At 43.1% G+C, this 13,610-nt stretch overlaps 1 long non-coding RNA gene across 1 annotated transcript in view; it reads right to left on the bottom strand.

Moving 5' to 3' along the window:
* LOC306761952 overlaps positions 1-13,610 on the bottom strand; it is a 43,481-nt gene that overhangs the window by 6,281 nt on the left and 23,590 nt on the right. Inside the window, exon 2 of the long non-coding RNA XR_013771487.1 lies at positions 7,425-7,497. This is a non-coding gene — a long non-coding RNA (uncharacterized lncRNA). The remainder of the gene's footprint in view (positions 1-7,424; positions 7,498-13,610) is intronic.

Genomic DNA, 13,610 nt, shown 5'->3' with positions numbered 1-13,610 from the left:
AAATAAGAAGCAGTGCAGACGGAGCCAAATAATTCCACACATTAATCTGGCATCAAATGCAAACTGTGGTAAACAAAAACAAATTCCTGCTGAAAATGTTTCCATGTCTTTTTTTTTTTCTTTTTCTAACTATCATGTCCCCAAATACACCAATGCACCCCCCTCAACTCCTCACCCCTCCAACCCCTCCCATCCCATCCAACCTCACAACTCCTCCCCTTCAGTCCCCCCCCTCCGGAAAAAAAAAGAAGAAGAAAAAGAAAAGAAAAAACTGGGATAGATGTCTCTGATTGTCTCCTGCTCTCTGGGGAACGCCGGGCAAAGTGGAGGCTTCCGGAAACGAACGCACCACCTGACGCGATGCCTCGCACGCTCGCTCCTCTGTCTGCCGCCGACTACGCCTTTTGTTATCCGCCTCTGAGCTGAGGATGAGGAGGAACCAGAGGGGGGGAGAAAAAGGGCAGCGGTGGAAGACGAGAAGGAGGAAAAAAAAAAAGGAAAAGTGTAAAAGAAAGAGATGCTGAGGAGAAGGAGCGGGGGGGGGGGGGCTGCTGAAGCCGAGGTGTCTGCGGGAAGCTGCAGCCAGACGCAGGTCAGTGAGGTGGGATGCCGCCACCCCCCCACCCCTCCCCTCCTCAGCACAAACTACTGCTCCATCCCATCTGCACTGTCAGCTCCATCTCAGCATCTTAACCCCCCACTAACTCCTCTTCCTCCTCCCAGCTCCACACACTGGGACATCAGCCGTGTCGTGACACTGTCATCTACACCCCCCCTCACCCTCCCACCCCCCCACAACATCTCAGGTCCGACATGATGCGCCGCCACCAAACAAACAAACAACAACAAAAACAATGGCCCAAAACATCTGCTGCCTCCAGCCACCGCCATCACCACCCCGTTACCTTGCACTCCCCCCCCTAACCCCCTCCCCCACCTGACCCTTGCACCCCAAGCCCTGCCTCTACCGCCCTCTATCACTATCTCCACCCACCCCCACCCTTCCCCTCCCATCCCACCAGGTCTGTACCTGTCTGCTTGTCTCGCTTGTCTGTTTCTCGCTGTCTGCAGCTGCTTGGTCAAAGTGAGATACTGCAGCAGGAGTCTGCAGCGACAGCGCTCTCCCTCTCGCTCTCTCTCTCTTTCACACACATCCAAACACACACATACACACACACCCTCCACCCAGCCTTCGCTAGTGAACACATTCCTCCCCGTGCTGATCAATTCCTTCTCTTTTCCAGCAGCACACACACACACACACATTGCAGCGAGCTGAACGGCGGCGGAGGAGGACGAAGGTAGCGTGGAGGTAGCGATCCCGCTGTCTGGAAAGTGGACCGCAATGTCATGTGCAAACGTATGCTAACGAAGCCAAGGTGGCCGCCGATGCAAAACTGCTGTTCGTCTGAGGCAGACGACACAAAGCACACACATGCACGCGGACCACAACGCACAAACACAAGCATAGATGCCCACCGCCAGCGGAGAGGAGCCCAGTGACAGTAAAGCTGCACACAGACACCAACATGAGCGGCACATGCACAGAGACCTGAGCGCACCAGCTTCAGGTTCGCAGCTGTTTGAGTGTTTCCTGATGAACCTGCTGAGGACGGTTTAGTGTGCTTCAACATCTGCTGACAAACGATCCTAACAGCGGCACACGGACACTGCGCATTTATACAGTATCATTCATAAAACTTCATTTTTGCTCGACAATTAAAACCCAACTTGCTTCAAAAATTTTCTGCAGCTTCGTGAGAAAAAGGCAGAAAAAAGTCAAAACCAGCTGCTTTATGAGGCAAACTTATCTTTTTTTCTCGTAAAGAACAGCATGAAATTTAAAAAGAGGACATTTTTCTAATTGTCCTTCTGTCTGAATAAGATCTGCCCTTGACAGTCTGTTCTAATCTCAGATCTTAATCACCTTCAGCACCCTGGATAGATTAGGGTTATGACCCCGTGTCACGCAGAGGGGGCTGGGGGAAGAGATCTGCAAATGTTATCATTGATTGATTATGGCCTTTAATTCAAATGGAAAGCAGCAGCACATTAAATCTGATGCAGAACAAAAAAAAACAAAAAAAAACAAGGCAAAACGGGAAAATGTCACTAAATCAAAGGCGGTGAATGCGTCGCTGCTTCTGTTTCCTTCAGAAAACCGACGGTCAAGAGACCAAGATGTGAAGAAGGAAAACCCTGCAGCCAATGTCAAAACCGTGGCCAGGTTGAAGTCTATGGGGGATGGTTGGTCTTCACAGATTGGCTCCGTGATGCTGGTTGTGACGCAGAGGCTTGAGAGGGAGGGGGGGGCTGGGGGTTCGCCGTATGCTTAAGCCAGCGGGGCCAGCAGGCGGCAATATAGGTGATCAATCAGCTCCATTACAGCCGTGTCACTGCAGAGTCTGGAACGGTCGCCGCATCCCGACCGTCGCCCCCTCCTCATAACACGCAAACACGTAAATGTGGAGGACTGGAAATGTAGCCCGCCGGTGATGAAACGAGCCCACACGAGTGAAAAAGATACAAAGGAGACAAACAGCCCATTAGTTATCGGGGCTTCTTGACCTCTTATTGGGGTGAAACTGTCTCCTCTCCGACAATACGCAGCAAAAGTTGGGTTTGGCAGAGTTCTAATCTACTTGCTTTGAACGCCATCGAGACGGAGGTTTTTTCAAAGCAACCCAAAAATAGGACTGCCGTCGCTGCGACTGGTGAGCCGAGAGACATCATGCAGGATGCATCTGCGATGAAACCGTCTGCTTTTAGACAATATGAGCATAAAACTGGCTCCACTCAGCCTGGAGACGCATATCTGTCCCACAGAACGGCATTAGACAGGTATCCAAACAATGGACTCATCTCAGTCAGCACAATCATCACAGACTACAGAGGGGAAGAGCTGAGGAGGAAGGAGGAGGCTGAGGGGGGAGGAGAGCAGGCGGCAGGGAAGATGTGATGCACAGCGCCCCGCTAGCCAGCCAGTCAGCCAGCCAGCCAGCGGGACATTAATGACGATCATGTCTTGTCACACTAGCTGTCGGGCCAGTCAGCAGATCCTGCCCTTGTCCCTGCCCTTCTCCAATCAATGGCATTGATCTGTCCCAGGGGTCAAGGGGCAAGAGCGTATCAATAGGGGGAGAGTGGCTGATGCAGCAGGCGGAGAGGGGCTGACTCCAGACAGATCGATGACACCTCCGTCTGCCATCGTAGTGTTATGATTATTCATTTGCCATTAACCCCAGCACATTAAGGGGAATACGTTTCCTTGGGAAGAAAAAGTGCTGGAGGTGGCTGGTTTTTATAGAAAAAGCGAGGTTTTTATGAGTCGGGAAGCTAAAGTACCACTGTGGCCAAAAGTGACACCGTTCTGGTCTCAGACAATTTGTTACTAGCCGGTGACGTCAAGAACAAGAAGCCAATCGCTGCTCTCAAACGGTTCCAGATGCAAACAGCAGCTGGATGACTTTACCAGGTCTTTAAGTCACTTCCTGTAATCCTTTAAGATGAGTCTTGAGTACCACAGTTTTGCAAAAATACTTTTTTTTTCTTTGCAAAATTACAGTAGAAGAGCTAAAGAATGTGTTTTTGTATCAACATAAGTTCATGTGGAGCTATAAGGGGTTGTGAAGCAGCAACAATGCCAGTTTAACCTCACATACAATATAAAACAACTGGTTTTTATTCTCAAAGTGCAAAAAAGTCGATCAATTTCGAGGTCAACCAATGCAAAATAAGGACAATGAGGCTTTTTGTTTTTTCTAGAGAAAATGATGTCAGTTCTTTAAAAAAGCAGCTGTGTTGCTTCTTATCCAAAATATTCACATTTTGGGGCTTTTGTCATCTTCTTCCACCGATAACAGCGTATAAAGGTGTTGATCGGTGTCGGTGAGGTTCTACACGTTGGGGATTATAGCACAGAAAAATCTGTGATAAGAAACTTCATTGTTTCGTATTTTATTATTCTTCAAGGTGTGTGAAGAGTCTTCGGGTCCATGGCAGCGAGATTCCTCACAGGTACTGTTATAGCAGTATGGACACAAAAAGTATGTGAAACATACCTACTTACTACTGGTAGGGATATAAACGAACCCAGCCCCATCTAATCCTACAATTTATTTGCTCAACCATTCTATAAATGAAGGCCTGGCTGGAAGCAACGCTAGCTGGAGCAGCTGGATGGGGGAGTGCTGAGACAGCATGAATTGCAGAAGCAAAGGCTTTCCTGTACACATCTGGAGGAACGATTGAGGGAACGATTGGGAAAAAAAAAATTGTAGGTTCTAAAATAAACATTCACAAAGGCACATCCTGATTGTCCCTGCTCTGGAAAGGAAGAGAATAGACATATCTTTATGAAAAGTAACACTTGTTGATGCATAATAAAGCTCCCGCTTAAACAAATTCTTCATTCCAAAGTTGATTTTTATGATATTATTGCTACGCCTTTCTGCCCACTTTTCATCCTTTCTTCTGACTATTTCTTCCTGTGAGTGGGTCAAACAGCAGAAACTTGAACCCTGATGATGTTGAACTGACTGAGGAGGCGGCTCTTCCTGACAGTGGGGTTGAAAAAAATACAAGTTGAAAGCAGTTCTTGGGTTTCTGGGAATTTACCGGGATCATATTCCCACACAGAAACCTGTTTAATGACAAAGGCTGCATTGTGAGGCTGAGCAAGATCCCTTGTGAGAGGTCTTGCTATCACACTAGATTTCATTGATGATTTTAAAAGAAGAAAAAAAAAAAAAAAAAAAAAAGGTTTTTTCACATTTCATTTCATCTCGGCACTGACAGGAAACACACCATTCTTTAGCCAGAGGTACTCTTAAAAATTTCGACATCACCGCAAGTCGGAAGAGGGTACTGTCCGTCATTACGCGGTCAGGATTTCAACACACATGCGGGCGGTTTAGTGGAAACTCTGCACTTAAAACAGCACCAAAAGAAATGCTGCAATCTCAACCGCTTCAAACCAAAGCACTAATCGGTTAAATGACAAAAGGCAGCGGAAAGGTGGTCCACTCAGCCCTAGACATAGCAAACGCAGTGCCATCCATCAAACTGAAAAGACACTGTCACGATGATAAAGAACTGCAGCAGAAATTACAACAGCGCCTCCTGCCCAAGATGCATTTCAAATCAAGTCACCCTGAAGAGTAACAATCTCAAACTGATCTGCCAGGCTATTTTTCTCCTGCGCGCTGCTTTGGAGTCATTTTACAAGCCGTGGCTGAGTGCCAGGCAGAGACGAAGTCCGATGCAGTGGTCCCGTGGACAAGTCTGCGGTAAACAGAGGCTTCAGTGTCGCCGAGGCAGGCTTCAACCTGAAACTAGACCTCATATCACAAACGGTCATTGTGTGGAACTGTGGACAATATATCACAAGTCTCGAAGACAATGTCTAAACATTCAGCTTTTCCCACGCTGGAAAATCTGGTATCTTGAGGCCTGCTCGGGCAACATGAGGCCAGCAGCTTTAGCTCGAGTCAGGTGCAACGATCAAACTTCAAAAGCTCAGAGAGAAGTGAGTCAACAGCTGGAAAATATCGTAATGTTGCGCGCAAACAGTGAAGCCTTAAAAAACCGCAGCATAAAGCAGTTGCCAGGAAGAATCTATCAAACAGAACAAGGTCTGGCTATTACACATCATCGTTAGTGTTTATGGAGAGCCATTTGTGCATGTTAATGTTTGGCACGCGGTTAACCCGCAACCGGCTGAGAGACGTCTGCAGCAGCATGCAGGTGTGACACCATGCCGCAAACCTGAAGCAACAGTTTAGGAAGTGAGAGCATCTTTGCGTGAAACGGTTTCCACCTCAAATAAAGACCTTAGAAAAAAAAAACCGGATCAATTTAGCACCTTGTTTGGATAATTACTGATAATCACAGTATTATGTACACCTGTAGAAGACGAGTGCCTCTCTACTGGTGTAGAAATGGGACTTGTCTTTCAACTTATGTTCAGAAAACTTCCCAGAAATTTTATTTACAGAGACAGAAGAAAGAAAACACATTGTTCATGTATTTCCTCTTTGTGTTTTATAGTTAAATAAACACAATTGTACAACAGAGCGCTCCACCTAGCATTACGTTTTATAGCTAGCTCTAATCGAAGCTTTTGATACTCAGCAGTCCCAAAGGTCAAGCTATGATGTAAGAACCACGAGCGGGCAAAAAAAAAAGATATTATAATGAACCATGAAGAGGCAACATTAACACTGAATCTTTTAGAGTAGAGCAATTTTCTGTACTTATTGATGTCATACGTGTACTCCAAGGAAAGCTAGAAGGTTGTACAGTTAACTCCCAGGGTATAATTCTAAACCATACAACCTACTACCTCAACCCGGATGCACACATTTTCAACCAGAGTTCCTCTTCTCTACATGTAACAGTGAGAAAGTTAGACAACCCTTTTCTTCCTTTTTTATCACAAAGGTTTGTTGGGATTATCCAGCACTGCCTGGCCAGAAAAGGACCCTCACACTCTTGTTGGACCACCTTTAGCTTTGAGTACAGCACACACTCATTGTGGTATTTTTTTCAATGAATTTATGCAAAGTCACAGCAATGGTTTCAATGTGAAGTTGGAAGAATTTTTTATCATGGGCATGGAGTAATGATGGGAGAGTCAGACCGCTCCAGTCTTCACTGGAACATCCAAAAGATTCTTTAAGGTCTGGCCAATGTTCTTGTGAAGATGATCATCATGCTCTCTAAACCAGTTTCAACCATTTGTGTCTGGCGTTGTAATCTTAGAATATATTTGCAACGTCAGAGAAGAAAAGATTTACTGAAAGAAAAACCTGCATAATGTTTTTAAGTTTTTGGGTGCATAATGTTGCTGAAGCTTGAATTGGCCAACTGAGACAACTCCACATCATTAGTTTGGTGAAATAAAGTATTTTTCTGACCAGGCAGTGAATTTAAGAAACATAAAATAATCTAAAGACTCCAAATGCAGATAACTGGATTCTTCTTGAATTATAAATCATCATGTCTTTTCTAATGTGTACTATCAAGATCCTTTTATATCAATACACAAAAAAAAAACTGTAAGGAAAGCATTTAAAAAAATCTAATGACATAATGACGTTCACACCATAGTGACAAAGACCCACAGAAGCGAGCTTGTGATGTCAGATTTGCCACAAGATCGGATCTACGGGTTTGTGCCAAATGGTCATGGCCAAAGTATCAAAATAACTGTATGAAGCGCTACGATAGCAGTACGAGGCACTGCTGACAAATGTGACAACAAAGTAGAACGGCAGTCGGCAGAGAGGCCGCGCTTCGGTGTTTACACAGATCGGGACAGTGACAGAGAGTCCGCTGCAGCTGGCAGCAGCAGACTTTGTCAAGATTCACCCCAAACAATCAAAGTTCATCAAACAGATGGTGAGAGGATTGTTAAAACTCACCCTTGGATGTGTCTCGCTTGGGATGGAGAGGTAGAAAGGTTGAATTGTGGTGGGTCAACTTTTACTTCTCCTCCTTAAAAACAGGAAAGAGAAAGTTGTTTTTAGATACCACACGATGGTATGTGACCGTTAGTGCCCGTTGCAGAGGATTTACGTCGCTTTTAACAGTGAATTAAATGCTGCGGTGCTCGAGAACTCGGCTAAACGAGTGCTATCATGGTGAGAAAAAGAAATATTACATTACAAAACCTGCCGGGAAATATTCGGACATCAGATCCACATGAGAAAGAGAAAAGGAAAATATAAACATTTTAACAGGAATGACTGCACTGTCTCAGGTTGCTGCATCTCGGTTTGAGAGCGTCACACTTTTCTGGAGTTGCCAAAAAATTAAACAAGAGCGGTCCAAAATTGAACAATACTCCTAAGGCAAAAGAAAAAAAATTGTATTAAGATCCATGACCCAAATCAAATTAAAAAGTTAGCTGCTTGTAAGTCTAGTCGAAGCTAATTCGGCTCCATATTTCTGCATAATCCTACTAACAGAGAAAGATTCTGTCGCAATCATATCAATGTCTTGGTAAAGATAATTAAGTCAACAACAGTTTAAAGCACAACTGCTGTTGCTCTGCTGTCCTAAAGCAGCCGTAGGTTTACCATAGTAGCCCTCTTCCAGGCCAGCAGCAGGCTGTGGTGAGAGGTTAGCTCAGTTTAGCTAAGACCACAGATAGCAGACAGCAGAGCTTGAGAGGGATGCCAGTGTAATCAAGCATGCTACAGCCAGCTACCATTAACTGTGCCAGCGCCAGAGAGCCACAAGCGGACGGATATTCCTACGGTGGCAGAGCAACAAAGGAAAGTCTGAACTGAGGTTTCTTTTTGTTTTTGCTCTTTCTATTGCAACAGTGCAACACGATGAGATTTTTTATTGCTCCGTTTCCGAATGCACACTTTCAGCCTCGGTGTAAACAGTGAGCAGTAAGCATCACACCAGTTTAGCAACGCGCTGTCCGCCATCTTCTTTTGACACAAACCAGAATAACAGAGGAGCAAAATTGCATAGAAGCTATTTTTCAGGCATCATCATTCAAAGCCCCCCCCCCCCCCCCCCCCCCCTTTCTCCCTCTTCGTCCGTCTGTCTCCCTCTTGCCTGGCGCTATTACAAAATAGCTGAAAAGATCACATGATTTCCTACCCAGAGAGCCACAGCATTCCCTCTAAGTATTCTGCTGACATTGTAAAGACATCTTTTGTCTAAATCAAAACGTTAGCCCCGCCTGCCGTACTCCCAAAATCTGGCACCTTCTGGGAGAAGCAGTGCAAAGGGTGGTGCCATGGCAACCTCTACCTGGCAGGCTGCCCAGCACCCTGAGCGGGAGAGAAGTAGGACTTAATGTGGTGCGGAGCAGGAATGCTCGGTGCCTTCCAAAGTCAACTCTTTGGGCGTGCTGGTTGCTTAAGATTTCAGCAAGGACGCCAACATATTTTTTGACAGACTAAATACATACAGAAGCGTGACACACTAATGACAATCTCTGTAATGTACGTCTTGATTCACATATCTGGAGCTGACCGATGTTAAATTATCATGTTTTTACTTTAAAATCTTATTTATTTTTACAACGTTGGAAGCCCCCTTTTCAGCAAGCACAAACAGATTTGATTTATAATTAGCTAATTTAATTATTTATTTACAAGCAATACATTTAGATTCCTCTTGAATCCCTGCTTTCTTCAGGGAGTGAATAAGTATGGCAAGGACATTGTTTTCCGGACTCACAGACCAGAATACAAAGTGTGAACCTCTAATACATCAACTGCAGACAAATGTGTTTTCCCCATGCGGCTTACTTCTGCAGTTCAGCAAGAAGAGTAGCCAAAGAGTCAGTCTGCTTGGTTACAATAACGCAAGCATATGTCATGGACCTGTGACTCACTAAAGAGCGAGGTATCCACCAGAGACGAGATTAAAGTTCTGCCCTGAGAGCATCTCACACAGCTCAACACCGAAGTGCTGAGCTGCTGCTGCACTTACACGGCTCCGTTCAGGAGTCTAAAAAAGCTATCTGTTATTAAACTTGAAGAACTACAGCAACATGTGTCATTTCCAGGTGAGCTTCATGAGATTTCTATCTGTACTGAAAATGCGTGCAGATATATAATATTAGGAGGACAAACTTAGTCATCGAATGATCTTGATGCAAATTAAATTTTTTTTAGGAAGTTTAAAAATGTCACATAGAAATCTTAATATAGCAGCGCGGTGACGTAGATTTGCATGCTCCAATGCTCTCGCTGGGTTGTCTGGCTTCACCAACAAGACATGCGTGTTGGGTTAATTGCTTTGGTTTTCTGGCTTCTAACATGGAAGTCACTTTGGATAATAAAACGTCTGCCAAACGACTGCAGAATAAAGACTTCAGTCAGACTGCAGCCTGACAAGACATAGAAGATTCACAAACCACAGATTAGAATCCTTTTTTTTTTTCTTTAATGATAAATAAGATTTTTTTTTTATCTAATAAATCATTTGTTAGTTAGTTTGAAATGTTTGAACATAAAAAACAAACATAAAAAAAAGAAACAAGGGAAATAGTTTGTTGTCTATTCTCTGACCAACTTCACTTGATTTGGATATTTTAAACAGTAAATTTAATGCAAACTTGGAAAGAAGTCAAGAAAAACAAACAAAAATCATTAAGTATAGAAGTTACACTGGTGAGGGTGTCATGATTGGGTATAAAAGTAGCATCTATCAAAGACTTAGTCTATTTAAGCAAGAATGGGTTGTATCTCTCTTTAGTATGCGCTTGGCCCAATCAGCGAATCACTTATCAGTTTGAAAAACTAAGCGGATCGGAGAAACTCTGCACGGAAACACTAAAATGTAATCTCAGATGGCCACAAAGACACTGGACACATTTAACCTTGTTGTCAAACGAGTCCACATTTCAGCTGCTTTTAATAAGAAATGGATGATGGGTAATACACTATAAAAGGTTTTGGTCTAAAGTTTATAAATAGTGCTTTTACCAAGTGATTCACAGTTTTCTGGGTTGGTAGTGCAAAAAAAAAAAAAAAAACATCATTTGAGTGTTACCACCTTAATGCAGGTGTTTTTTTCCATAGTACGTGCCAAACATGGCAAAACCCTCTAAGTGATAAAACAAAAACAGTGGTTGTGATGGTATGAGGATGGATCAGTTCCCACAGTATGAATGACTTGAACATAGGTGATAACACCATTGATGCAGAGACCTATAATGAGGTTTTAGAGACATATATGTTACTATCACTAGCATCAAACCAAGGTCCTTTCTTGGGAGGCCCATTGTTTTTTCAGCAGGGCAACACCGGACCTCGTTCTGCACAACATACAACAGCATGGATGCTTATGTGTGCTTGGCTGATCTGCCTGCAGACCGGATACGTCTGCTACTGAAAAGGAATCAGATGATGAGGATCACAGACTGCTGAACAGCTGAAATCTTGTACCAAGCAAGAATAAGACACAAATTCCTCAAAAAAAATTAGTATCTTGAGTTCTGAAATAATTAAAATCTGTAATCATTTTTAAATTTAATGTAATCCCAGTAAAAAGAGAAACATTAAAGGGTGGCTATTGCTATTATCTGCCAGCCTGGAACACAATATTCACTGTAACTTGCTTATATTTCTGCATCTAAGAGAAGCGCCGCACACATGTATTAAACCTGTGGTCACCAACTTCAGAAGAGTTTTGCTGATGTAAAGCAGCAAAGTGGAGAAACTGTTGTGGTTATATTGATTAAATCATATACAGTCAAGTCATCTCTGCTGTCATAAAACAAACTCATCATTTCTCTGCGATCCAGGATCATCGAGCAAAAACTGTTTTCCATTTACTGCCGATCACCGGTGGAGGGAAGTCCGAGGACACACTGGCCTCTTGCACCAAACAGCAGACTGATGAACCATTCCTAACACTCCTTGTGACTGACACGTTTCTTTTATTTTACATACCTTGTAAACAGATGAGAAGTTAATTATAAACTATCAAACCCCTTACTTTTTCACCCAACCCTTCCTCTGAAAGGGAATTACATTAAAGGCAAGTAAAGTGCCAATTCTGACTTCCTCATGCCCCCACCTCCCACACACACACACACACACACACACACACACACACACACACACACACACACACACAAACCACTAAATCACAGCTGAAACAGAACTTTCAGACCTCCAAACAAGATGGCCATGCAGCCATCTGAGCCTCTCATCTGTCTTAGTCCACACCGAGGACTGAGCCAAAACAGTCGCACCGAGAAGGTCATTTCATATCCTGGAAGGCAGGAGGCCAGGGTCAAAGTTCAAATGAGACTGGGGGGTAGAGGACGTCCCATGGGGACAGCATGTACCATCTTGACCCAGACAGGGGTGGAAAAATCAGACAGACTTCTCAACGTGATAATCCATAAAATGCCATCCATCTTTTTTCAGTGGGGGAGGGAGAGACAGAAAGATGAGACATGTTGGATGTGCACTGATAAAAAAAAAACGCAGAAAAAGACTTATGTTTTATTATACCCTGCAGTTAAATAAACTAGAAAGGACTCAAATAAAAGGTTTATTGTAAATGTTATCAAAATAAATTAAATAAAGTTGAGCAGATCACTGTTGCATCAGATGTAGAATGGCTAAAAATGTACAATTAATTCAAACAGCTATAAAAATTAAACTAAAATAAATTAAAATAAAATGTGAATTTAAAACTACAATAGAATTAAAACAGAATAAATAGAAGCATAGTGGTGGCTACAGGCCATTATTAAACAGATGTGCCAGTTTATTATAAAGTTCAGGTGCATAAGAGGTGAAACACTTGCATCTGATCTAAATGTGCGTGGGATGGGGGGTAGTAGCACTGGTGTCTCAGATTAGAGTCGGGGTAAAAAGGTTTTTTTTTTTTTTTTAATCTTTGTTTTGTTATTTTCTCATTTAGTGACTCTGGATTTCTATCGTTTACCAGAAGATAGGGGGTGAAAAGTGTGTGTCCAGGTTGAGTGTGGTCTTTGGAGATGTGACTGGCTTTCTGTGGGATTCGGAGAGTGTTCATGACTCTGGTAATGGTGAGCCAATGGTCCACTCAGCCGCCATCACGACTCGCTACTGGTCTCCCCTGTGCAGCTGCCCAACCACAGACTGCATCAGTAGGTCATAGGGGTGGGAAAATCAAATAGAAAAATAAAAAAAATTGGGATTTTCTTTTGCTTCATAATTTTAAAATGGAAATTAAAAAAAAAAAATTTAAAAAAAAAAATCGATTTTTGTATATAAATAAAAATAATCCATTACAAAATTTTTATTTTTATTGATCTTTTTACTTGTCTTCTTGGGCATTATAGCAGCAGAATGATGGATCTGGCTACTGTGGTGTTTTTCCCCAACTGAAATCAAGAAAAATGACAAGCAAAAAAAAAAAAAAGTTTTATCCACTTTTCTTGTTTTTAATCTACATAACTTAGCAATGTTTAAGAATTGTCAGAATCACAATTTAAATCAAATCAGCACCCAAAAAAATCGGAATCAAATTGAAGCATATCGTCACAACCCTAGTAGGTCAGAGGGTTTTCTATTGCTGGTCTGTCAAAGTTTGTAAGGAGGTGCTGAGGGAGGTGTGTAGACCTTAGTTTCCTGAGGAAATACAGTATTTCTCACGTGATGAGAGATTGTTCAGTGAGGTCAGCAGAGATGTGCACGCCAAAGAACTTAAAACCGATCACTCTTCCCCCAGTATGCAGTGGGCTGCCAGAGGTGTTTGGATTTCTTAAAGTCCACTATTAGCTTCTGAGTAGTAGATATATTCATGTCCAGGTATACAAAGACTAATATATCAGTCAACATAAAACTACAGAGTAAATAAAAAACTACATTCCCCTTTAGAAAATGAAAATAAAGACAGATCTCATGCTGTTATCATCAGAGGTTGTTTGAGATCCGATCTTTCATGTCTGACACATTCCTGATGCAACTCGGAGCATTCTTCCAGGCAACTCTGAAATAAGATCAGCTGAGGCGTTTTGTTCTGCAGAGGTCCACCAGAGACAGAAGAAAACAGCCAGCAGGTTAATCCAGATGCAAGTTCGTACAGTTCAGGCTGATGAAACACGCACCCATTCGGCCATTTTATCGTGTTTGACT

The sequence above is a fragment of the Telmatherina bonti genome, assembly GCF_933228915.1.
Source record: "Telmatherina bonti genome assembly, chromosome: 10".
In the NCBI taxonomy this organism is placed as follows: Eukaryota; Metazoa; Chordata; class Actinopteri; order Atheriniformes; family Telmatherinidae; genus Telmatherina; species Telmatherina bonti.
Note: the sequence above shows the minus strand (reverse complement) of the source record. Positions and strands in the feature narration are given on the sequence as shown.